General features: G+C 40.1%; 1 long non-coding RNA gene across 7 annotated transcripts in view; it reads right to left on the bottom strand.

The window, feature by feature from the left end:
- Positions 1-14,500: 14,500 nt before the first annotated feature.
- Positions 14,501-25,774, bottom strand: part of LOC106016837 (uncharacterized) — a 120,500-nt gene continuing 109,226 nt past the window's right edge. For all 7 annotated transcript variants that reach the window (XR_011811072.1, XR_011811073.1, XR_011811075.1 and 4 more), the window contains 2 exons: positions 15,317-15,583; positions 14,501-15,173 (listed from right to left, as the gene is read on the bottom strand). This is a non-coding gene — a long non-coding RNA (uncharacterized lncRNA). The remainder of the gene's footprint in view (positions 15,174-15,316; positions 15,584-25,774) is intronic.

The following is a 25,774-nucleotide window of genomic DNA, read 5'->3' as shown; positions in this document are numbered from 1 at the left end:
CCATGTGCCCTTCACCTCAGCCAGCCCCAGCTTCAGGTCCTTCCTCTGCTGGAAGAAGAAAAAGGAGAAGAAAGTATATTTAGAGCTGCAATGATGTGATGCTGCCACTCACGCCTGCTGCAGGTTTTCAGAGGAAACATCAGGAACATCAGGAAGAAGCAGCAACATCACAGGAAGAAGCTCCTGCTGCTGTACTCACATGGGTGACTAAAACAATTAAAATACCTATATATATTAAAAAGCGGAGGGAAAATCCCCCAGGATATATATTATTCTCCTAGTGCTCACCAGAAAAGATCCTGTTTTTAGGTATGTTCCTAAAGTAGGTTGGATGGTATTGCAAAGCCTGTTTTAGGCAACCATAAATAAAATTATAACAGCCAAACTCTACTGGAAAGAAAAGTGAGATTAAACGTGTGGATTTTAACATGATATATAATGTTTAAGGAGTAATCCAAAATACCAGTGGTTTAATGCTGAGGATAACTCTGACTTATTGTACAGAGGAGCCTGCCTGGAACAACGCAACATCATTTTTAATTGGGTAAAACAAACTTGTATGGAAGCAGAAAGCATCGTTTATAAACATACCCTTAAGCCAGTACCCAATACATCTCCCTATTTTCTATCTCACTAAATTCAGGCTCAGGTTTATAAACCAGGCCTATATAGCTCTAACACACACAGGCAACAGGTTTCTCCTCCACAACAGGTCCGGCAAAGCAAGTGGATTTGGAGGCAACTTTAAAATCACAGGTCTGCAGCTGCTCTGAAAACTTCATGGATGAAAATTATTAAGCACTGACCACTGGGTTTGTATCTCCTTAGTCACAGACCATGCCCAGCTTAACTCCTCTTTCTAACAGGATTACTTGGCGCACACAGAATGAGCTGAAACCCACCTTCACATGAGCGTCCTGCACTTTGCAGCAATCACCCTGTGGCCACAGCAAGCCAACCCTAAATATAATTTTGCATGGACCCCTGGGGACATGCTCATGCACATAAAATGTCCAGGTTACAACCACTTCTGCATTGCAATACCCAGGTTTTGCTAGCCACCCACAAGCCAATACACAAGTGATTGTTCCTAGAGGCTTGTGGGCTTATGACTTTTATAAATAAGACCAAGAAAATAACATTGCAACAGTATTGTTTCAAGGTCTTAAGATTTACTTCAATTACTTACGAGAAACACTGCCTTTTCTGAACACCATTTAGTTTGTGTCCAGTAGGTCCAAATTCTTCCTGCATAATCTTACTTTGTTATCTAATAAATTGCAAAAGACAACATGTTGCTAGCCTCTCTAGTTCTCTCTGGACCAAGATTTCCCTAAGAAATGCTTTGTACCACATCAGGCACCAGTCTTTGGCTGTGATTATTTGAATAATTTGATCCCCTCAGTCTTTTCTTAAGACATTTCAAGGTAGGTGAACCTATTAGCATGCTAAAGTGTTACTGTCATTTTCTGAATCCCTGAGATTGCTTATAATAGAGGACAGAATTTTTCTTCTTATCTATTAGCTTCACTTGCAAAAACATTGGTGTTTTTCTTTTTTCCTGTAGAGAAAATGTTAGTTTTCTCTGTAGTGCCCCAGGATGAGTACTGACTTTATTCACTTGAAAAAGACTCCTACTCGAGCTCCATTTCCACCCGCTTCCAGCAACAGCCTACAAACCAGCCAAGTGCAGTGTACCTTACCATCTTAAACTAAACAAGCCAGCACCTTGTCCCTGAAAGTTGCCTCTCTCCGTCCAGCAAATCCAGACCAGACCATTGAAGGTATGCATGCTATATCCAACATTCACACAGGTGTTGTCCTAACTAGCATCAGCGAGGGACAGCAGAGGCCATAGGAAAGTAGTAGCCATACAGTACAAACTGCTAAATCTGTCTGTTAGAGGAGTGCTCCTGCACATGAGGTCACTTTGTTGTTATTCTGAGAATTGTATGATTGAAAACTACAACCATAAAAACCCTATCTTACCAACAAATGGCATTTAATATGTTAAATCTAACGCAATTTCAACGTCCCTTCCACATGAATACACTTATTCTGCTTTATTTCACGTAAATTACCCAGTTAAAAATTATTTGAACAGGAAGGCACAAATAAGGGAGCATTACTGTTTGCTGGTTGACTAGATAAGGAGTTAAACATCTAGAGGTGAAGTGGAGGACAATTAACGTTCTAGCCTGCTCAATTATCATACAATGCCCACTTCTCAGGGAATTAGAGCTATTATGATCTACTCCTATGAATAAATGAGAATTTTAACTCTCAGAGGGAAATGCAATAGTTTTTGAAATAATCTTTTCATGAGATTGTGGCTTTATCAGTTATATTTTAGAGTCAGTATAAACACTTGTGTATCATAGGATAAGAGCTAAAGACACACTTGTAATTTTAATTTTTGTTCTCACATTCTTAGCTCATTTCTCCTTATTCTAGAAACCAAAGGAAAAATTAGATTACTTTTTCAAGTTTTCTACTTTTGTAAAATATTACCAGAAATCTAATATCCCAATAACGATATAAATAATGATTTCAGTAACACAAATTCGACACAAATGGTTTTCCAATGCAAATGAACTCCCAATGAAAGTAGTCTTGATGACACTCAAGTGTTGAAACACTCAAAGGAAATTCAAATACAGCTTCAAAGATAAGGAAAAGAACAAAGAGGACATTTCAAATTTCACATGATCTAGTAAAACATTTGTATTAAATTTTATATAAAAATATTATTTGTTGAATATTTGGATAGAAGTTCTTCAAGCCTTTATCAACAGAATTGCTGATTTTCTCTACTGTTGCCAAGTTTCAGACTTTCATGGTCATTTTCTCAGCAGACAGAACAAACCTAAATATATGATAGTTTTAAAGCAGCCTGACCACAAAAGAAAGCTTCAGGAGGCCCAAATAGTGGACCATATGTGATATCAAATGGGCAAGCCATTAGCATCAGCTGTGAACATATTGTACCAACTGGGAATGAAAATAAAACATTCAACTACCAACTGTTATAATCTGTAAATAGTCAAACCAATTCCTCTGGGTTCCAAAAACACATGAATAGGGTGACTCATTGGGGCCCCATTGTCCTGTTCATAGGTAATGGGGTATATTTGGTCCTAGAGGAAAAAAAAAAATAGTAGTTACTGAGATCTGATATCAGATATAGTCCCTGTACATTATACTCCTGGGCTTTTTGAAACTATAACTGAAGATTACACATTAAGGATTATGAAATACAGAATTCTTTTGAAGCAACTTTTCTCTGTACAATGCACAACACCAATAAAAAAAAAAAATCCCCATTGTAAATTATGTTGAGAAACTAGCAGAATACTAGAAAATTTATAGAGGGCATCAAACTGCTGAGAATTCATTGTACAGCTGGCAAGTGCACTCCTACCTACTAGTTGCTTCACGTTTAATAATGTATGTTATGAACAGATGGATAGAATGTCAATAAGGTTCTCCGTATCATCAGTGGTAATGAAATACTGGACTTTGAATGCTTAATAACACAGAAAACAAAAAGCCTGGAGGAAATTTGTCAATGTCATGCATGCAATACTTTAGCAGTCTTTAACACTGTTAGTGTGAGGCCATATGTTTCTTCTAACAGCATCTACTGTAGCTGGGTGCCAAAAAAAAGTTTGACACTTTTTTTTTTTTTAAACTCTTACAACATGTTAAGAGCAAATACCCTGTGAATCAGTCAAGCACAGTAGTCAGCAGAAGTGCAATATCATTACTCTTTTTATTCCGTTTCTCAATGAAAAGAAACTAAGGGAAACTTGCTAGTAAACATTGTTCTTTATACCTGTTTAAGAAATACACTTGAAAAATCTCTTAAAAATTAAATACAGAAATAAAGGCACTGAATTATCTGCATTAGGCAATAAATCTCACTGTCAAGAGCTGTGGAAGATGTAAATCTGGAAAATATTACAAGCATAAGTAAAGCAGAAATGTACACAGCACAATCTAGAAATTAGGCACAGAAAAAGGAATAAAAGTTATCTTGGGTAAATGTCAGGTAAAACATCTAGGGAGAATGCCCTGGAATAGTCAAAAGGAAGAGGAGAGCAGAAAGTTGCTGTTCTGGACAAGAGATGCAGACCTGGGGATAAGCACACCAGGTACAGACTTTAACTGTGACATGGATGGAAATGGAGTGGCCTGGTGGACAGCAGCACCAAGACTAACAGTGACACCTGGGGTGGCACTCCCACCTCACATGCTCCTTGAGGAAACACCGTGCTCAGGACTACATAAGATGGCAGACCTCTGCTGCAGGTAGTCCTCTACAAGACATGGAGAAAGATCTCAAGTTCAGAAACACAGCTGGAATTTTAAGTATATGATGTCAGCAGAAATCATCACAAGTTTAACTATTGATTTGAGGGAACGAATGATTAGACCAGTGCTGGGTGTATAACAGCCCAAAAAATCCTGGGGAAAGGTTCAAGTTCTTTGAGCAGGAAAAACACTACCTCATACCTTATGACTCACCCACAAGTGAGGGACCTACAGTGCCTTCCTTCCCCACATTGCTTCTCCAAAACCATCCTCAGCCCAGTGTCCCCAGCCACAAAGCTGTCAGGCACCCGCTGTGCCACCAGCTAGGCCACCAAACGTGCCCCAGCTGCTTCCAAGGCACAGGACCACTGTGGGATGCTGGCGTCTTTGGGACCTTTACCACCACCAGACTCAGCTGTGAAAATGCCCAATGTGTTTGAAAATAATTAGAGAAGGCTGACAGACAGGCAGCACTCCCTTAGAGAAGCAAGCTAGAAATGACAGCATCAACAACAGCTACTCCTGTGAACGTGAATAGCTTGTAAACCATTTCACTTACCCTCCATCTAAGCCAGAACTAACACTTAGTGCTAATAACAATAACTTACATTGCACTAAAAAAAAAGTAAATTTTTCCAGCTGCTGACAGTAGAAGGCCCTTACAGCACCAGTATCCATTGGCACCCAGCAGCACACTCTCGCCTCCCCTCACACAACACAAAAGCTGCAGGGAAGCAGAGGGCCTGCCTATCAGCGTGGGTAGTGCACCAGCTCAGCCGTGCCCCCAGCTGGCTCAGGGAGCCCCCCTTCTGCCACCGTGAACTGTGAGAAGGTGGGACCAGCCCAGGCTGGCAAGTCTACCTGGGAACTTGTCACAGCTCTCTGAACTTGTCACAGCTCTCTGCATTTTCCTGCATGGGCATACGTTAGTTTAGTTTCCTAAATAAGGAGCTAAAAGACAGCTGAGGGCTTCCAAGCTGGACCTCAGACTATAACACAGCATCACCCTCCTCCTGCCTTCTGGAAATACCCTGAGTACTGACCACAACAGTTACGTTTGCAGGAATGAAGCAAATTTTATGCAAGCTCCAGAAGCACAAAAACTAATAGGGATGCAAGTTTTCTGTGGAGCAGAAGACTGAGGTAGGAGATAAAGAACTGCATAGCAGTAGTAGCAGTAGGGGGTCCTCATTCAGCACGGCCAGAAGAGCTGTGCATCAAGAAGCAAAGCAAAGGAGCCTTTCTCAAAGCACTGATAAAATCATTCTATCAGATTTCTTTTAGCTAGAATCTCATACGTATTTTGGACCCTGAGAAAAAGAACCTGAAGAAAATGCTGTGGTGAGCATTTTTCTACAGTATGGTGTGATAGTAAATGTCATTCTCAGCCTAGAAGGTCTTAGGTGGGTTTTTCAAAACCAAAAGCATATTGATAGCTGAGGAAAGTTTCAAGAACAACTTCTTAAGGGAAAAGTATAATAATCTATAAATATTTCAAGTGTGTAAAGCCATCAAGGGAAAGGGATATAACTAGAAATAATGGAAAGAAAAAGCTTAAGCCCAATAGAGTATCGGGAAAATCTTCCTGACAGTGAGATGTATTAGCCTGTGAAATAGTCTCCCAAGGAGAGATATGGAAGCTTTCACTTGGGATTTTGAAAACTAAAGTTGACATAACACTAAAAAAATGTTCTCTAAGAAATAATCCTACGTTGGCAGAAAAATGGACTGAATGATCTATTGTCTTTTCTCTTTCGAAGTTTCTTCACCCTTTGATGATTTGGTAGCACATCATAAACAGCCAAAGGTTATCAGAAAGGAGCTTCTTCAATTAATATGATGAATAACAAGATTACAAAGTTCATCGTTGTGAAAGCCTGTTACAAAGAATCTCTTTAAACGTGGAAAAGCAGATGCTTTTCAGACAACGGGATCTTTTCCCAAGACTTGTGAAATATGACCTCAATCCAGTTTTTAAGTACATGCTAAATTTTAAGTATCTCATTAATTCAAAGACAGACCAAACCTAGAAGATGAAGCAAACTTGTAAGAAAAGGGCTTTCCAAGAGTCCTTGTAAAATTTCCCATCCTCAGCATAACCCTGCCAAGCGTTGCACGTTATCAAGCAAACAAACAATGTTTATTACACATTTATTGGCACCTTTCAAACCTGCCACTGACAGGGACAGCCTAAGTTAGCTCAGAGCTACTATTTTGATCACTGGTCGAAACCACACATCTTCCTGCACTAATTCCTATTTAATCTAACCCAGATGACACTGTGAACAGCGTTAATGAATATTACAGTCTGTCACACTGACTTGTACACCACGAAAAAAAAAAAAAAAAAAGCTGAAAATACTTTGGGAGGTGTACAGTGAATTATGTCCATCTTGAACTTGTCCTATTCTTATCATATGATTAAGTCACTACCAATGTTAGTATTTAGCAGATAGCCTATTTCATTCACTGCCTCAGATCACTGATGGATAGTCAAATATTAGGGTCATGGAAATAATTTATTTACTGTGCCTGAGAATGAAAATAGACATCAGTACATATAACCTATATGAAATTTCTTGCCAAAACAAAGATTCCAGACCATGACACTTGCCGAGGCGATTGCCTCCGGGCAGACGTGCTCTGCAGCGGAGCAGGGGATCGGCCAGGCAGGGCTATTTTTTCCAGCATCGAGCCCACTCGAGGGAGCCGCCAGGAGCCGGCAGCCCTTGTGAGGGAGGTGAACGAGGTGTAGGTAGAGCCAGCAGTGCCCCCTCCCCGGCTATTCAGAAGCAGCCCCTAGGGAGCGCGGTGGGCAAACAGGGCATGGTGTGGCAGTAAGGAGTGGCACAGCAATTCGCAAGGGCAGGCCGAGCAGGAAAGGTGAAGCTTTCCCCTCCACCCATACGAACACCTCCTCTAATGGCAGTCTACCGCTAGCTAGGCCGCAGTGGTCTCCACCAGGCACAGTGCTCTCGCTAGGAAGTCTGCACACACCCAGACTGAGCGCCCGCTCAAAAATGCAGCAGTTCAGGTCTCTGGGTGCAGGGAGTGTCTGAGCCTGGTGCTACCACCTGCGGGGGGCAGAGAGACTGTGTGCGTGAGGTGCGAGCACGTGTTTTAGGTTGGATCTTAGGAAGAACTTCACTGAAAGGGTTGTGAGGCATTGGAACGGGCTGCCCAGGGAAGTGGTGGAGTCACCATCCCTGGAGGTCTTTAAAAGACATTTAGATGTAGAGCTTAGGGATATGGTTTAGTGGGGACTGTTAGTGTTAGGTCAGAGGTTGGACTCGATGATCTTGAGGTCTCTTCCAACCTAGAAATTCTGTGTGATTCTGTGATTTAGGATCAGTGAGACCACGCTGGTACCCATACAGACACAATCCCTGAGTGGGCATTACCAGCAGCTGCCACGCACACCAGGAGCGAATGGAAAGCCAGGGTTGTGCTTCTCTTATGAAAACACCTGAGGAACTTAGCAAGAATAAATCAATCAGAATGAACAGACTTAACTTTGAGCACCTGGAGACTGTAACGGAAAATGTTAGCCCATCCAGACCTTTAAGGAATCAGTTCTACAGCAGAGAGAGATACAACTTATTAAATATTTTGACATCAATAAGTTGTGAATTATTTCTTCTAGGAGCATTACTGGGGGAAAATCAGGGCTGTTTTGGAAAGAACTCTCCATTTATGTGCTTTAAACATCAATGTGCTATCTGTATGATTTTAAGAAATACATCCTTTACACTCATGAACCATACAGCATATATCCATAAGAATAAAATTACCATGTATTTTACTGTCCAAGAATCTGCAAGGATTACAAGTAAGTAACCCCAGAGCACAGATACCCCTCGGCCCCTACGTCATAACTTTGAATGCTCCACTCCCTGCCACCAGTAATTTTTCCCAGAATAACTCTCCAGTTTGGGAGAAATACAAAACCCCGGAGCACCAAGGAGGCACTGCTCAGCCCTGTCAACCTCAGGCACCACCTATAAGCAGCAGGAGAAGCATTTGCTCATGAGCTGCCCTCCTGGCTGTCCCACCAGCAGCCATGCACCCCACTGCCTAGTGACCACTGTTCCCCTTCTTCCCACCGTGCCCCTTCCCACCCGACATATATTTTCTTCCCAACCCCCCAAACTTTATTTTCCTCCCTTACTATAAGATTTGTCATAGGGTTGTTTTATTATTATTATTATTTTTCTCTGAGTTTTACAGCTGGCACATCATCCCCTGCTGCACTAAATCAACACTTCTGAAAGCAGCAGCCTTCGAGTGACTGACTGGAGCCGCTGCTCGCGGAAGTGTCAATTTGGTGCAGCAGGGGATGGTGTCGCAGCTGCAGAATGAGAAGAGAGGCCCTATTTTATGTTTTAAAATGGTAAAAATGCCAGAGGGGAGGGAAATCTATACAAAATATAAGGAGTGTAGAACAAAGAAATAGAAGAGGAAGAAGAGAAAAAGGGGCCAAAAGGAAGAAAGAAAAGGGAAAAAAAAATCACACTGCACAGTGGACCAAAATCACTGGTAAAGAGGACGCAAGATTTTTGAAAGTAGGCGCTTTCAAGGTGAAAACAGGTCACGTGCACATCACAAATACAAACCTACTAGAAGTATCCTTCCACTTTGGGGAGAAAGTCTGGTTCATTAAGCTTAAATTATTGTCTTAATTAACTATACCCATGGTAGGTTGTGATGTGCTTTTAAGCACAAATGCTGTGGCTAAAAGCAAAATTATTTCACAGAGATTGATTTTTATGAAGAGATTTCAAAGTAGAAGACCAAGCATTCTCCACTCAGAAATCTGAATCAACAAAAGCAAACAGAAGTTTTGCCTCCTGCAGTCAATTGGGCACACCCAAACCAAACACTCTCTAGAGGTTCCCACTGGAAAAGGATGTACCTATTATTTTGACAGCTGAAAGAAAAATAAACCAAAAACATAGACCCCAAAGAAGAAATCTCAAAAACACAAACTTGTGTTTTTTACATTATGTGAATATGTAAATTCATCTAATGCATATTTCAAATACCACAATCATTAACTTTTTGCTTTTAAATGATGCCTTTTGTTTCTTCTAATCGTTGTGTGGGAGCTGCTGCTTTATTTGCTCTCTATTAACTTTCCAAAGCATGCTTGCAGTAAGGAAAAATATAGCTGGGGGCTGTATAGCCCTAAGATATTTTCAAACACAGTCAGTGTACTGTTAAAATTTCAAATAAATGCACCATTTAAACCAACAAGTGAAACCACCTCTCCTGAGCTGCAGTTGTGCTCTGGTGGCAACAGAGCTTGCAGCACACAGTGCCTCCAAAGTTTTTCCTCTCTAGGTCACTTTGAACATGCCAAAGTAATCTCACTTTTTGTCTGCACTGCTTTTCCTTACCAAGATCACCAGACCAGATAACAGACAAAAGAAAAAACAAAATGCAATAAAAAAAAAATGACAGAACTAAAAATCAGAAACCAAACAAGTAGCCATTGATATTCAGGGGCTAGATATTCCCTAGTAGGAAAATTCAGCTTTGTATCACTTGGAGGCAAGCCAGCTTCACATGCTTTACACAAAAGTTTCAACAATTTCTCTTTAAAATGTTTATGGAGAGCTCCGAATCTAATCCCCCAATAAACCAAGTCCCAATGTTGTCAGAAGTCTGACAGTCAATGCCCAAGTTGTAGGCTGAACACACCTGCACGACTGTGACTCTTTCTTGCACTTCATCTCCCTCGGGGTGGGTGCCCAGCTACAATTGCCTCTCCCCAATTTCTGAGCTCCTCATCCTCACAGCAGCAGAAAACAACAGATTTTTGCCTGGCGCAAATCAAAGGAGGCCCAAGCCAGGGGATGAAGGAGCATATTTGCAGGACAGATTTTAAATGTAGTTTCAAAACTTCAAAAAGTTTTACCATAAGAATTCACTACCTCTTTTCTGCCCATTTCATTTCCAAATTGGGGTGTATCTGCCCCTCTCTCTGATCATTATCCTGTTGTCCATCATATACAAGTCACTTTGTTAAATGCTCCTATTCAACTCCATGCTTCATGTTGATAGAGTCCTAAAAGGATGGAAAATATTATTTTCTTCCAAATTTGTTAAATTAAAATACAAAAGAGCCCCACATACAAACACACACAGAGAAAAAAAAAAAAAAAAAAAAAAAAAAAAACAACCTCCATCTACATCAATATTTAAGTCAATATTCCATATGCAGTAGCTTAGGTATGTGGTCTTGACTCTCTGGTGGTTAGACTACAATACAAATAGCAGACTAATTATTAAACAAGGAACTTCTTAACAGAGCCATTGGGTGCTAAAGAACCCATATTAGAACTGTAATATTAATCTTGCTAGAACCTTATGTCATCTCAGTACGTTGCATCAATATATGGATTTACCAGTCTGATTGGATAGCTTCGTTTAGACTTGCTCTAACCATATACAAGAAGATCCTCGGGATCAAGTACAGCTTTCAAATCTGTTACAGGCTCAGACCATATAAAACATCCATTATGTATAAACAAGAGCAGAAGATGTCTCCCATTCATTAACTCAAGTACATCTTCTCTAATCCTAGTTCGTGCAGCATTCCTAAAGTAATTGAAAAATTTAAAGACATCAGACTGACATTAAGCAGATTAATAGTTATCAAATTACCCTTCCAGTACCTAAAGGGGGCCTACAGGAAAGCTGAGGAAGGACTTTGTGAGTGTAGTGACAGGACAAGGGGGAATGGCTTTAAACTTAAGGGAAAAAAAGGTAGATGTAGATATTAGGAAGAAATTCTTTACTCAGAGGGTGGTGAGGCACTGGAACAGGTTGTCCAGAGAAGCTGTGGATGCCCCATCCCTGGAGGTGTTCAAGGCCCAGCTGGATGGGGCTGTGAGCCTTTTACCAGCTCCAGCTCCTCCTCAGCCAGCCCATGCGGCAGGGCACAGCCGCCTGCGGCAGCCTCAGACGGTGCATCGTGCCATAAACACTTCTGGGTTACTTCAGCAGCGCTCTCCAGCACAAAGAGAGGAAAAAATTAATATCAATTAATTGTCAGCAAAATGGCAATTCTGAAAGTGGAGCAAATATTTATTTTCCAACAAGCATGTTGTTATGGAAACAGCTGCGAGCTGCTGTTTGTTAGGACACTCGGTGCCAAGGCCACGGCGTGGGGCTCCCCAGGCAGCCCCCGTGCCCTGCGAGGGCAGCACATGGCAGCAGCTCGGCCCGGGAGGGAACGGGGCAGGGGGGAGAGCAGCGCTAAGTCCCGGGGAGCTGCTGCAAGTCACATTAGAGCAATTCCAACGTACTTCATAAGTACCAAGTTTTTGTTAATTGGGTCAAAATAGCAGGTCACCTGCATGGAAAGATGAAAAACAAAACAGAGCGTTTCTACTATGGGGAGAAGCCCCCAAAACCAGACAATTCAGTGCTTCTCATTACAGCTGTATTTTTTTTTCTAGGTAATAAACAGCTGACCAGCAGATATTTGGTTACACGTACTGCAATGACAGCTGAAGGCAGCATCACTCCACAAGCTGCATGTGAGAGAGGCCAGCGACGGCTCCGCAGAGCCCTGCCCCACACCAGAGCTGCTGGAGCAGCGCTGAGCAGTCCTTATCCTGCACAGCCCCAGGACCTCCCTCAGTGTGGGGCTGAACAGTGACACAGGTGCCCTCCAGGAGGGCCACTGTCCAGGTTTTGGTTACAAGAGCTCATTTCTCCTCTTAAAAATTCAGCAGACCTGGTAAAAAAGCAAACAAGAAAACCCAATGAGATCTAGCCATGTAACAATTATTTTACTCATAACAAATCATTCCTCGATCTTTTTGGCATGATAAAAATTTGTTTAGCCTGAGTAATTAGGCAAATTAATTTTGTTTCCAAGTTTATTTTATTACAGCATTCCTATATTAAATACACAATGCATACATACATGAGCATGTTCAGCTAGTATTCAGATGGAAGAGCAAGAGAATTCCTTTCCAAAATAATTCAATATTTCATTCCAATTATAAAAGAAACCAAATCTTCAAGTGTTGGAGTACAATGTACTACCCTGGAGAATAGATATTTGGTTTTTCAACCAGCACTACGGGTTAGTAATTGAACAGCTGCAGAAAAGAGAGAGGAAACAAACATACCAACAAATTAGTTTTAAAACCTATGTTCACAGGAAAATTTCTACTCTATTGTGCTTTTGGTCACAACACGTGAAAACAGAGTTCCTCACTTACTTCTGTGATCTTCTACAAAACAGATTAGAATGGTCCGAAGCAATTTAATTTATTATATTGTATAATCCCTCACTCAGAGGGGCAAGTTAAGCACAAAGCCCAAGTACTTGAAGAACTGAAGTCTATCCACAACCGCTAGGATTTTTAGAACCCATGGCTTAATTCATTTATTAAACACATGCAATCCTTTTTGAAAAAAATCTACCAGGTTCTGATTAAAGGACGCTACTGCTGTTCGATTATTTTTAAGTGCCTGGATCACCACTAATATTCTAAACAAGGCATCAATCAAAAGGACAAGGCAAAATTATAAACAGCTATTTTAGGAGTAGAAACCCTATTTGTATATTTTCACAGAGAATGGGGGAATACATCATAAAATATGAATTTAATTTTTATATGTGTATGAGCATCTGTATATCTATGTATAGTCTTCAACACTGAAATCATAAATGTTTTAATGCATCGACTGCATTTGTTCATTTCACAATTTCAGGGGAGGAAGAAAAAGAAGGTTCTTTACTGCAGTACAAAGAAGGATGTTCTAATACCAAAAGATCCAATTAAAATAATAGGGCCATTTATTTCAGTAGGATTTCACACGTACAAGAGAAATGCTAACCCTTGGGAGAATGTTCTCAGTTCATTTAACAATATATGTTTCCTCCGATATGAAAACTTTAGCTTTTGCATTATAACATCATTGCTAACAAGGCACACGTATATATCTCGTAAGTAGATGGAAACGTGAATGCGGGAAGAATGATAATAGTTCTTTATCCGTAATGCACTCATCTCGGGATACACATGCATCTGTTTTGTACTCACGCTGGGTAGTTTTTTCCTCCCCGTGCATTTAATAAACACTCAAGAAAGTCTCTGTACTCTGAAAGACAATAAAAAGATTACTAAAGAACTAAAAGAGATCAGCGAGGAAAAGAACTATGAAATGAAATGGAGAATTTATATTCCACACCCATGACTGCCAGAACATTTTAAAGGGCAGCTGGCATACAGCTCTCCTCCAGCAGCCAACAGAACGATCTGCTCCCAGGCTGCAGCATCCCGTACGTGTGGGGCCGAGACAACCCATCGGGCGGGGAGGGCAATGCTGGGTGCCCAATGTGCACGGTGCCACCAGGACAAAACACAGGGGTGGGTGCCATGCCACCAGCACCCTCTTGTGCTGCTTGCACATTGCTAAGGACAGGCAGGCCCTTCACTGCTGCTGGTGACAGCACCACGCCTGCAGTCTGCAGCCCAGGAGGTGCTGTCTTCACGGTGGGTGTCTGGGCAGGGCGGGCTGGGTGGATGTATAAAGTAGAAAGGCTGAAATCATGGGGCCTACTTCACAGTTTTGTGTATCCAAATGGAAATCTACTCAAGAATGGACTTCCCTGGGTATAACTCTTTCTATTGTTCAGCTAAAGATATTCAGGACTGGGATCTGATGTCAGCGAACAATTTATAAAGTCTGGGGTTTTGAATGTTGCAATTAACTCATATTACAAATCTCCCTGTTTAATTTTCTCTGTAACAGAAAGTTGCAAATTGACCAGTCAAGCCATTAATGAGATTCACTTCTGTAAATCTGTTCCTACTGCCTGTCAGCACACAAATATTTCTACCTAACCACGAGGACAAACGCAACGCTAAAATTTGAAAGATCAAATCCCTAAATGAATTAAGGCAATAATCTCAAATCACAGATACAGTCCTACAGTCAAAATGTCAAAATTATGTCCACCCAATTCAGGCTGGAAACATGAATGATGTGATTAGGCATTTCATACAGCACACGGAAGGGACGGGCCTCTAGGAAAAAGTTGGTCTCTGAGTACTTTTCTCTGCCATACACTATTTGTAAGCCCAGAACAACAGACTTGCACATGCCTTGTATATTTGATTGACTCCATAAGGTTTTCATCTAAATTCAAAATATAACTGTGTTTAGATATATTTGAACATTTTATTGCATTTAGTTATGAGATATGAATTTTTACTGAGAGAACCTGGGGCATATAACATTGCCAGATCATTCCAAACAAGTTAATTCTGAAATGGGCTTGAATCAATAACACAAAAGAGGCAGTAAAGCCAATTTTTACGGTAGTCACGGTTGCATAAAATAATATCAAGACAGTCAGATTGAAAGCTCCGTGCATCACAAATATAATTTGCAACCAACTCTAAGCACAAAGAGGAAATAGATAGATAGGTGGAAGATATAGATAAAAAACAAATGATACATAGGACAAAAGAAACTGGTGGTAAAGAAAGAATACAGAGTAATTGCCATCCAATACGGGGGGGATGGAAGTATGCCATGCAAGTAGTTCAAGGTAAATAGAATGCTTTTCTTTCATTTAGGCTTTAAAACTGTTATGAAAAGGCTCTCTTCTCACTCTGCCCATAAGGCATAGACAGACAGGGAATGAATGTATAAATAAGTATGTCACTGCAATACTTCGCTTTTAATGAAAATGGATTTTTAATGATCCAAAAAGCTGCATTTCTTTCCGACTTGCTCCATTTTCAGGCTACCCACAGGAAGTAGGTAGAGCCAATGCACTTGTTTTCCACATCCTTCACTAAATCCCAGGACGACCACACATCCAGGTACTGAAGGGGAAAAAAAAAAAAAAAAAAGTGGCCATTATGCAGAGCAGATACAGAAAAGCTGCAAGTCTTTCATTGTTTTTCTTGAACTCCAAGAGCTACATGACACTGCTGCGCCTCTCTTGCAGCAGCCCTGTGCAGGTTACCTTGGTCTCCAGCTGCACAAGCAAAGGCAGACGCGCGGCTCTGCTTCTTCCCGGGCTCTCCACCTCAAGGAGGCTTGTTAGCAGCACGCTGCTCCTCCCGCTCCCCAAAGCGGGCACGTTGTGCTCAAGTGCCCTGCCTGAAGCTCTGAGCACACAAATACCGGAGGATTTAGTCAGCAGATGAAGAAAAGCCACAAGGGAAACAGACTGATGCAATCCTTCTCCTTCTCATCAGGGCACAAGGAGTTCTTTCCCGTGTCAAAGATCCTGTTACAGTCAGTAATAAAAAGCATACTGAAAAATGTGTATTAATGCACCAGGTAGTAAAAATAACATTTCTCCTTTTTTTTTTTTTTCCCTCACCCAGACAATATTTTTAAGTCTTCAGGATCAGAGAACAAAGGGAAGCTTTCCTTACTCCACCTTCCACTTGTGAAATTCCACCTACAAGTAGCTGTTGTAAGGCAGGTCCGTATGCTGGGAAACTCTGCAATACAGTTCCCAAAGCCAAGGTAGCATTTAAAACAGTCTGGGACTCACATTCCAGTCACACTCAGTAATTCTCAGGTAATCTTTGTGTAACATACATTATTTGGGGAAAAAAAATCCCCACATTTATTTCCCATGTTTTTACTTCTTTCAAATATTAGAAAGCACAAGAAGGAACCAAGAATGAGAACGATGCTGATGAGAGGGAGAGAGCATGACTGAGGTGCTACACAGCCAGTTAAAAAACATGCTGGTCCACCTAATGAGGCAAAAGGATACAGCCTCACGAAGGGCTCTGCAGAAGCAGAATCAAATGTTTCTCTCTCTTAAAAACATTAAAAAAAAAAAAAAAAACATTTGCCAGGCACTCCCAAACTCATGCGTTTTCCATTTTGTCTGCTGTCCTTGCTCAGAACGCCTGCCAATTAATATTTACCAAATGTCTCTCCCTTCTTCATTTAAATCGGTTCAAAAACTGCACCTGTTTCATGAAACCTATGTGAGCTTCTGACAGCTGGTATTTGAGAAAAAACAAGTTAAGGTTCCTAAAAAAAATATCCTACCTATCAACATTAGGCTGGAGTCAAGAAGAGCAGAGCTAAGATTAGCTGTGCGAGTACAAGACAGCAGCAAAGCACACATGGGTAGCCAGCTTCTTTGAGGCTCTGTCCCACATCAACAGGGCTTGAAATGCAGCAAGGCACCCAGTAGTAATTTAGACAGACCTGGAGACACTGACACTGGGCAAACAGCAAGGTTATAGCTGCCTTATTCCACTAGAAACCAGGCAAAAATAAAAGAATACAAACCTGTAAAAGTGCCACAATTTCCAAAAGATCAAGCTTCAGAAAGCCCAGTGTTCAAAGCCAGGCTTCATTTAAAGCAGCAAAATGTAACAGGCCAGTTAAGAAAAGAGCTTCAAAATCCAGCAACAGCTACTGTGGACAGCAGCCAGAGGATTCAGCAGAAGCCAAGGCACAGACAGCTAGAGCCATTTGCCAAAGTACAGATTCAGTCCAAACTTCACTTAAAATAAAGTTGTTACCAGTGCTTTGGTATTGTAGAGGAAAGGGACCAGATTTGCCCTAAAAAGGCTGGACCAGACGTGAGCAAAAAGCCAAAGGGAAACGGGGTTGTAAAAATGGTATCCCTCATCAGTTTATAATTCTCCATGGTTTTGAAAAATCCTAATATTTAGGGAAAGAAAGAACGTAATGATCAAATAGAACACTTCCTTTTAAAAATGGAGTTAAATTGCCAGCTCCACCAGGGGTAACTTATTAGGATGAAAATAATATGGAAAACATAAAAAAGTATCTGTTGTGTTATTAAATACTGTTCATATGTAGTTTCTGACAGTAGACTTAGTGTGCTGTCCCTGTTTGTTCTTCTTTGCCTACAACACTCATCCATTTTAGCCTTTCTTTTGCAGTCTCTTTGCAGGCTTGTCTAAGGGCACATCAGCACTGAGCACGTTTAAGCAGATACTCCACGTAGCCTGTGCTGCACCCTCAAGTATTTTCTGAATCAAGCCCATCACTTCCTAAGTCATGCTCCTTTCCATTCATTTGCTAATATAAAACTTATAGTATTTTATACAGGATTTCTTCCAGATTATCTGGGTAAAAGGTAATTGCACAAGGACAGGTAAATCTTGATAGGAAGTATCCCAAATAAGAGGCCAAGGAGTGGGGTGGATAATGTCCAACTTGCCTATAAAAAACACAGAAAACATTAACATCTGTGTATTGCGTTCACTGATGGATTCTGCCTGGGATTTCTTAAACAGAATTCGTGGAGGAAGAGGCTGAAGCTTTTCCAGCCCTTTACAGCAGATTCTTTCAATGCCACCATTCCATATTTCCAGTTACAATTTTCTTCCCGACTTTGCATGACGTGCAGAACCAAGAATCCCACAGGGTTGTCTTCTACAGCAGTCAGCTGGGCCTGAGCCCACAGGTGGATGCTGCCAGCTGCTGGGCTTTGCCCCAGGCACAGGGACTGAGCAGCGACCCTGCCTGACAGAGGTCCGTGGTCATTTCTGCGTTGCACCAGATACCTCCGTGCCAGAGCATCCTTCAAATAGGGCCCAGTTCCCTTGTATGCCATAGCTCATACAAACTAGCTCCTTATATACCACTATCAAGCTGACAGATAATTGAAAGAATTTATAACATAAAAGACATTTTAATGTGCTAATTTCAAGTACCTTATTTAACTCATATCATTTCTCTAAAGCAATACCTCCTACCCCCGAGTTGTATTTGTTAATTCTGGACGTAAATGCATCATTTTCTCATTAAGACAGCATTTTAATAGTTATGCCCACACATTTTTAAATTCTTATTAAATATTAATCAAGAACATAATTTTATCATAAAGTAAGGTGTGGTGGCAGATGCAGACAATTTACATTCTCTATGTTTTACATGCATTTCGGAGAAGGCAAGTTAAACAATATTTATTCAACGTGTGTTTACTTTCACTGACAAAACTACTTTTCAATGTGAGAGACAAGTCAGCCAAACTAAGAAACAGAAGGAGTCACCTACCACAGTCAGCACTGTCTAACTGCACCCAATAGCCATCAAAAGTGAGAGTTTTCTCCATCACCACTCATGACAAAAGTGATGGGAATCACTCAGCACGAGAATCATTGCTGTCTCTGCATGTATCTCATATGCCCTCTTTTTTCTGCTTGTTGTACTCCTTCAACCTCTCTGCTTCCACATTTCCTCCGGGCTCTGGTTCTCTTACTCTGCACAGACCCCTCCACAAGGCAGATCCCACAGCATGGTGCCCACAGGGTCTCAGCCTCGCTGGTCACACACCCAGCCTGGATCAGGCCACAGCTGTGCCTTCTTCACCCCTCCAAAACCTGCCCAAGCCCAGGACAACTTGAGAATCACCATAGGCAAAGCTCACAACGCGTTTTAGTTTTGAACTACACACAAACAACTATCAGCCCAAAACTCAGCCTCTTTCCATCCTCAGAAATTAATCCCAAACTTTTCTATGAGCTTCTAAAATAAACATGTCAGCTGAGAGTGATTTTTCTGCTTTATTTTTCAGTGTATGGATTGTTACAGAATTATCTTCAAAAACCTGCAGCTTTCAGTCCCCAACAATCAGCTCAGTGCTGACTACTTCAGTTGTTTTTGCATTTGCCTCTCTATTTTAAGCATAAACAGATATGCTACTGACAATCGTGTGCACAAGTGTAGAGGAATGCCAGCAATTTGAAAAGAAATCAGTTTTCTTTTTTGCTACTTAGATGTTATTACCAGTGTTAATGCAACTCCTAAGTGCCTGATCTCATTTTTTTTATTATTATTATTTTTTAAACAGACTACTTTTTATTTTAAAAATGTTTCTTATTCCCCTGTTGCTGGAAAAAAAAAAGGTGTGTGTACAAACTCTCTTATTAAATGCTTTAAAAGCTAAAACAATGTAGAAAATGAGAAAATATTTCCTTCCACCTTTCATTTACACTTGTCTTAGAAATTTTGTGAATATATTGGTTGTACATTTGGGTAATCTGGATAAAAGTATATTTAGACAGCAGTAACTTAACATTGTTCGCATACTTTAAATCTCTACTCTCATAAGCACCTGTGAAAACAGTCCTATTTAATTCCTGAAAACTCTCCTCAGTACAACCAGCCCAAGTAAGACTTTCTGGAGAGTACAGATGAAGTTCTGAATTCCCAGCTGCAATAAGGCAAAGGACCACAGTAATCAGAATCTGAAGAATCCCTATTAAGATTTTTTTTAGCACTTCTTTAGAAGTTGACACAGTAGTAGTTATATCCATAAATAAGGTGTTTTTATTACAATCCAACAAAATCAAGACTGTAACAGTGATTAATTTTTTTTAATAACCTCAGTGCTTGAAGACTTCCCATCTTAATAGGGCAATTGTGCATCACCATTGTGTTCCAGCAGAACTATTAGTCTCTGTGCTGTGTTAGATAATTGCGGTCTAATGGTTTACACTACCATAATAGCACTAAATATTTTACTAAATGGAGTACAGTATCTGAAGTGATGTAAACTCTTCCAGGCTTTAGGACTTCATATTCAAAGATTAAAAATAAAGTTTGGTGGGTTTTTTTGTTTGTTTGTTTGTTTCTCTGAATTGAGAGTAACAAAACTGTCAAAATTAGATACTTGTTTGTCATCTTAATAAATCTGGTAAAAGGTTGAAAAAAACTCTCCTTCTGGTAAAAGAAAGAGAGATTAGGAGAGATTGAAAATTGCAGCATAAAAGGATCTGATAAAATATGAAAAGTATTGTGGTGTTTTAATACTTTGATCTAGCAGGCTCATGCAACTATCAAAGGCATTACCAGATTCGTTAAATTATTTTTTGTTCTTGTTAGTGTTATTTCAGAATTTCTAATTATTTTATAGAACAAAACAACAACAAAACAAAAAATTCCCTTGCAGGTGTCGTGTATGCTAAGCCTGATCTAAATAGCTCTAGGTCGTTGAGAAGCAATATCAGTAGGGCTAGTGAGGCACCAGGCAGCCGCAGCAGCACGCCTTTCCCTTTGCCACTGCCCAGCTTGACCAGTCCTCATAGTGCCCACGAACAGCAAGGCTGCATGCCAGTAACCTGCCGTGGTGCCACCATGAGATTCTTTAAACATTCAGAATATTCTTACTCACAAAAATAATTCTGTGAATTAAATTACACTACTTACATACTGAAGGACTACTGAGCCAGGTAAGGACGTGCTAAACCTTGCCGTTATCACACAATGGTAACTCTGACTCCAACCCATAACACATCCTGCCTTACTGCCTTGAGAAAGCCAAACTTCTGTAATGGCCCTGAAGTTAACATGAGAACTGTTCTAACATCCTAAGTCTGCCTCAGAGCTCCAGAAATGCAATTAAAAAAAAAATCTTCTAAAGAGAACGTATACTTCTTCCTGGGTCTTGGTTTATTCACTATTTTGAAACTATATTCCTTCCCCCTCCCCCCCCCCCCAACTGAAAAATTTCCAGTGATTTTCAATATAAGTTTTATTAGAAAGTAAAAATTTTTAAAAATAACTGAAAATCAACCCATTTTGTTCTGAAAGGGTCTTTTGAATTTAGAATATAAAACCCAAATTTTGTGTGCTGTTGACATTTTCCTACAACATTGATCCACTTTAAAATGCTGAAAAAGATATACTCTTTATCATTTACAGAATATTTTGCATAGCTCATAAGCCCTTGATCCAGGGACAGCCAAGATCTATGGTCACTTCTTGCCTGCAGAAGAAATCTATTTTAGAACAGGATAAAGCAAAGCTTATCTTTTAATTCTCAAAATCGTACTTGGAAAAAAATAAGTTAATGTAAAATACATTAAATAATGAGTTAAGCAATTTGTATACTAGATAATCCCTGTGTGTGCACGGAGGTGCCAGTAACAGAGTGGTTCCTTGCTTGCACAGCAAGGGAGAAGCCTCAAAGGTGCTGCTTCCTCCTGCTGACATTGCACAGGGTAAAAACCAAGCCCTGCCCAGGTGTGAGAGCATCTCTCCTGCAGCAAACACTCCCACAGGGGTTAATATTTCCACTGGACTAAAACAAAATTAGAAAATACTTTGATAAGGGGAAAAAAGTTATTTAAAAAAATTTCTGAAATATTCTCTGAAACATTATTTTTCCTGAAGAACCTTGAAAATTTTGCTTGGACTTCTGTTCCCATCAGGAAATTTTTGTTTGCTTGTTTGTTTTTAATAAAAATAAAAACACAACCAGAATGACAGTAGAAAAATCTGTTCTCTGGAGATCTCAAAAAGGATTTATTTTTGCAATATACAGACCTAACCTATTACTCTTAGATAATTACCTTGCATAATATTCTAATTTCACAGAGAAATTTAATTTTAATTTACAGTTTAATTGTCCTACTTTAGGTAAGCATGTCACCTGTGTCACTTGGTGACTTATAATTGTAATCCTCATTTAATTATTTACTTCAAGGGAGCATTTTAATTATGGGTATTACTATGTGTCTAGAGTAACTTATACTTGAGAGTAGTGAAAATTTACACAGCAGACCGCTTGCCTACATTTTCACTAGCTGTGACTCTCTGTGCATGGGTCCCAGCTGCAGAAACGACTCCTACAATTGCAGAGCGATGGTATTTTCCTCGTCACTGACAGATGCTCAGTTGTACACGGACACTCTTCTACCCCACTTTCAAAGCAGACGCTCAAATCTACATCCCAAGAAAGCAGTTTGGGTGGAGTTTTTCCACCACAGAGCAGAAACTGAAATGAAATGAGTTATTTTACAAGCACTCCCAGCATCTCTCATCCCTCCCACAAGTGCTCTTAAAATCCACATTACCAAGAGGACAGGCAGCAGCCCGCAGGGTTTCCCAGCCCTCCAAGCCCCGCGGGGCCGGCAGCGCTCACAGGGCTGTGGCACCCATCCCACCTCTCTGAACCCACAGCCCATCCCCACAACATTGCCCTGTCAGGAGAGGAATTGCATCCAGGGTGCCCGAGATCAACATTAGTGATACGTGCAGGGTCCCCAGCTGAAATATAAATGAGAAGATAACGACTTCTCACCTCTAAGTTTGACCCTGCAAATAATCTCTGGGAGAAGGAGCGGCCGTGCAGCACTGGCTCCGTGGGGAGGCTGACACAGTGACCTGCCTCCATGGTGGTCAGTAACAGAGGTCCAGGGACCGTGATGAAATGCAGAGCAGGAGCTTTCTTCTGCTTTATTTCACCAGATTTGAGCAACCGGTGATTTATGGGTTTCCTGAGCTGAGGGCCGCATGTCAGCTGTCAGCTTTAATAGCCATCATTCAACCAATCTTCCATGAATTTATCTAATATCTTTGCAAGCTCTTTATATTTCTGGCTTCCCAAGTATCACTTGTGGTAGAGAGCTCCACCATTTAATCTATTGCACTAAATATATAGATATATATATATATAAATATATTACTTTAAATGTTTGCTTTAAATCTGACAGATTTGTGAGTTTGTCTGCTATCACAGGATCATCAGTCCAGTAATTTTAACTTCCAAAACAGACATTTCATCACTGCATGAGCTGCACTATGCAGCTTTCCTGCACTGCACCATGTAATATGTATCCTTCCCCCTTCCTAAAACACAGCCATGGCAGGCTTAAACCCACAGTTTGTCTGCAGCCTCAGAGCATCCTGAGCTTGGCCAGGCTCCCTAACAACTGAGGGTGCTTGGCACCTTTCAGCACTGAGGATATCATGTTTCCCATCTGAAATTGCTTACCTCATCAGTCACTAAGGGCTCAGTTTGGAAGTCATTAAAAATAATGAGAACACTGGCACTTGTCCCAGCAATAATGGCATTGGATTCGGTGTTACTTTTCTACTTTAAGACATTTGTATATATCCACAGATCATTTAACTCTTATCTTTATACTAGCTTTAATGAAGCTAATGGCTGTTGAAACTGTGGGCTTTCTATTCTACTTTTTATTTAAATAAGTGTCTGCCCACTCCATCATAAAGTGACACAAACACTTACACAGCATATTGCATCACGAATGCCCCAAAGTGTTTACCAGGATCGCCATATCCATCATGAAAATGCAAGCACTTCTCAGTCAATAAACACTTCAGCTGACAATAAAGTCACAAGAGAGTTTTCAGGAGGAAAACTGAAGAGCAACAAATCTAATTTATCCAAAACAAATTTAGAACCCGCACTGCTGGTAGAGTCTCACAGTGTCCTGCATTTTCCTCTCCATCTGTATTTATTGCAGCATTTTTCCTTCTAGCACCATGCAAAAAGACTGACTCCATACCAATGCACTGAGTATCAGCATCACTCCTGCAGGGTCTGTATTTTACGGGCTTTGACAAGATAATGAGCCCTCAGTAATATGCTGCAGGCCATCACAAACCACAGCTTTAAAGAGTTTCATTAATCCCCTCAAAATAGAAAATACTGATTGTTGCAAAATGCATATTAAAACTTTAAAACCCTTGCCCTTATTTTCAACATCTACTTTAGGACTAATGTAAAATTTCTCACTGCTACAATTTGCCTGGTAAGAACAAGCCTGAATTACATTCTTTGAAATAAATAACAGTAATATAAAACTGGAAAAAATACCATCTTCCTTCAATACATACATTTTATTACTCTAAGCATACATTTAAACGTGAAAAACAGACCTGCTCAGGTAGATGGATTCAAAAGTCATAGACCCAGTACTTCTGCACTGCCAAAGCGAGATACTTCAGGCTCCCAGAAATTAGTCACGGTGATATGAACATTTTGGTATCACCTGCTCACAGATAAGATAACTCTGAGATGCACAGAACTCAAACTCTAGGAACCCTGGAAGACTATCCACGTGATGAGAAGTCCAGAAACCCTGGACTGCTGCTGAAAACCATATGCTCTTCTCAAAATCAGTAGGGCTTAATATGACTTAACTCACTACTATACCTAGGTGGGACCATAAAATTAAAAGGCAGATATGGGTCAAACAATAATTCTGCACGTAAAAAAACAAGTACCAGATTTGTTAGAAAGTTCTCTTCATAAAGTTAATTTTTAATTGCTTTGATGTTATTATCAGCATACGTGAAAAATCTGAAGAATATTACCATTGCATAAAACAAAATAATTAAAATCTTCCAAAAGCCTCTTTGCTTAGTGAAATGAGCTACTCAGTTATTAAAATAACTATTTTTAAGTCTGTTAAATGTTTAATATCTTCACAAAGTATTTTCTTTACACTTATTTTTACACGGTGGACAAAGTCTGTTTTAGGAACACATACTGCTAATATTCTCATTGGTTCGTGCAGCACCTCTTATCTAAAAATATTTTATGGTATGTTACAAATAGGTTACAAAGCCAGAAAAATAAATAAATAAATAAAAATCACCCAGCCATCTCTAGCAGCACACAGCATATCATGAAGTTGACTTTACTTTCATCTATTAGATTTGTGATCAGCTTTAAAGATATCTGCTAAACATCCGTAGAAATACTGGTTCCAGCCACACCATTTAACCAGGATGTGTAAATGTTTAGGCATTGTGAATAGTCTCACCATTTTAAGACATGAGAATGTCCCCACACAGCTCAAATGAAAAGTGAAGACCAATATAACAATTGATTTGAGGACAACATAGAAGGCCAAGAATTAATCAAATCATGAAGCTTTCAATTAAAATAGATATATTTTCAGAATATTTGGGAAATTCTATTATAGAATTATATTCTATTATTCTCTTGCAGTAAATGAAGAAATGAGGAAAACAGCTTTGTGAGAAACCTGAAGCTTGCCTGTGGTTTATTCTGCAATTAATTTATATGAGTAAGTTGGTTAAATTGAGCTAAATGACAGCTAGTTGCTCCACAAAGTAGAAGTATACCAGAGTAGAGGCTTTCAAGTAATCAAATCAGTGCAGAAGTTGTTCCTTTTGAACTTTAGAAACACATTAAAAGGCATTTATATTTGCATCTTCAGAACAATAAGATGACAAAAAAGGATGACAACTAATTCATACTTAGAAACTTGAGATTACAGGAGCTGCAGTAGCAGTGGAGAGTTTCACTGTAAGAGCAAGCCAGCATTTTTGTAAAGATTCTCTTCTGGAGGGAGATGAAACGATTTATTTTATACCTATTATCTCAATTGTCCCTCTCCTATCATCCCCGAGGAAAGAGAAGACAGCTCAGTGACTCTCTTTCTCCCATCCCCTCCTACCACATCTGGCTGTGCCAATCTGAAGGCACCTTGCTCTCCAAGGTGCTCCTTTGCACACTGAAATGGGAATGACACATAAGAGAACTCAAGAAAGCTTGTTAATCTCTTAAAAAATTGTGTGGAATGACTACTGTTTGGGTCTTCTAAGAATCCTGTCTTTGCTTTGTGCAAATGCACAGGGCTTCTAACTGTTAAACAAGTGAGGAAGAACTGAATCTGGATTTGTTAATGTT

Source organism: Anas platyrhynchos, chromosome 8, assembly GCF_047663525.1.
Source record: "Anas platyrhynchos isolate ZD024472 breed Pekin duck chromosome 8, IASCAAS_PekinDuck_T2T, whole genome shotgun sequence".
Classification (NCBI taxonomy): Eukaryota; Metazoa; Chordata; class Aves; order Anseriformes; family Anatidae; genus Anas; species Anas platyrhynchos.
Note: the sequence above shows the minus strand (reverse complement) of the source record. Positions and strands in the feature narration are given on the sequence as shown.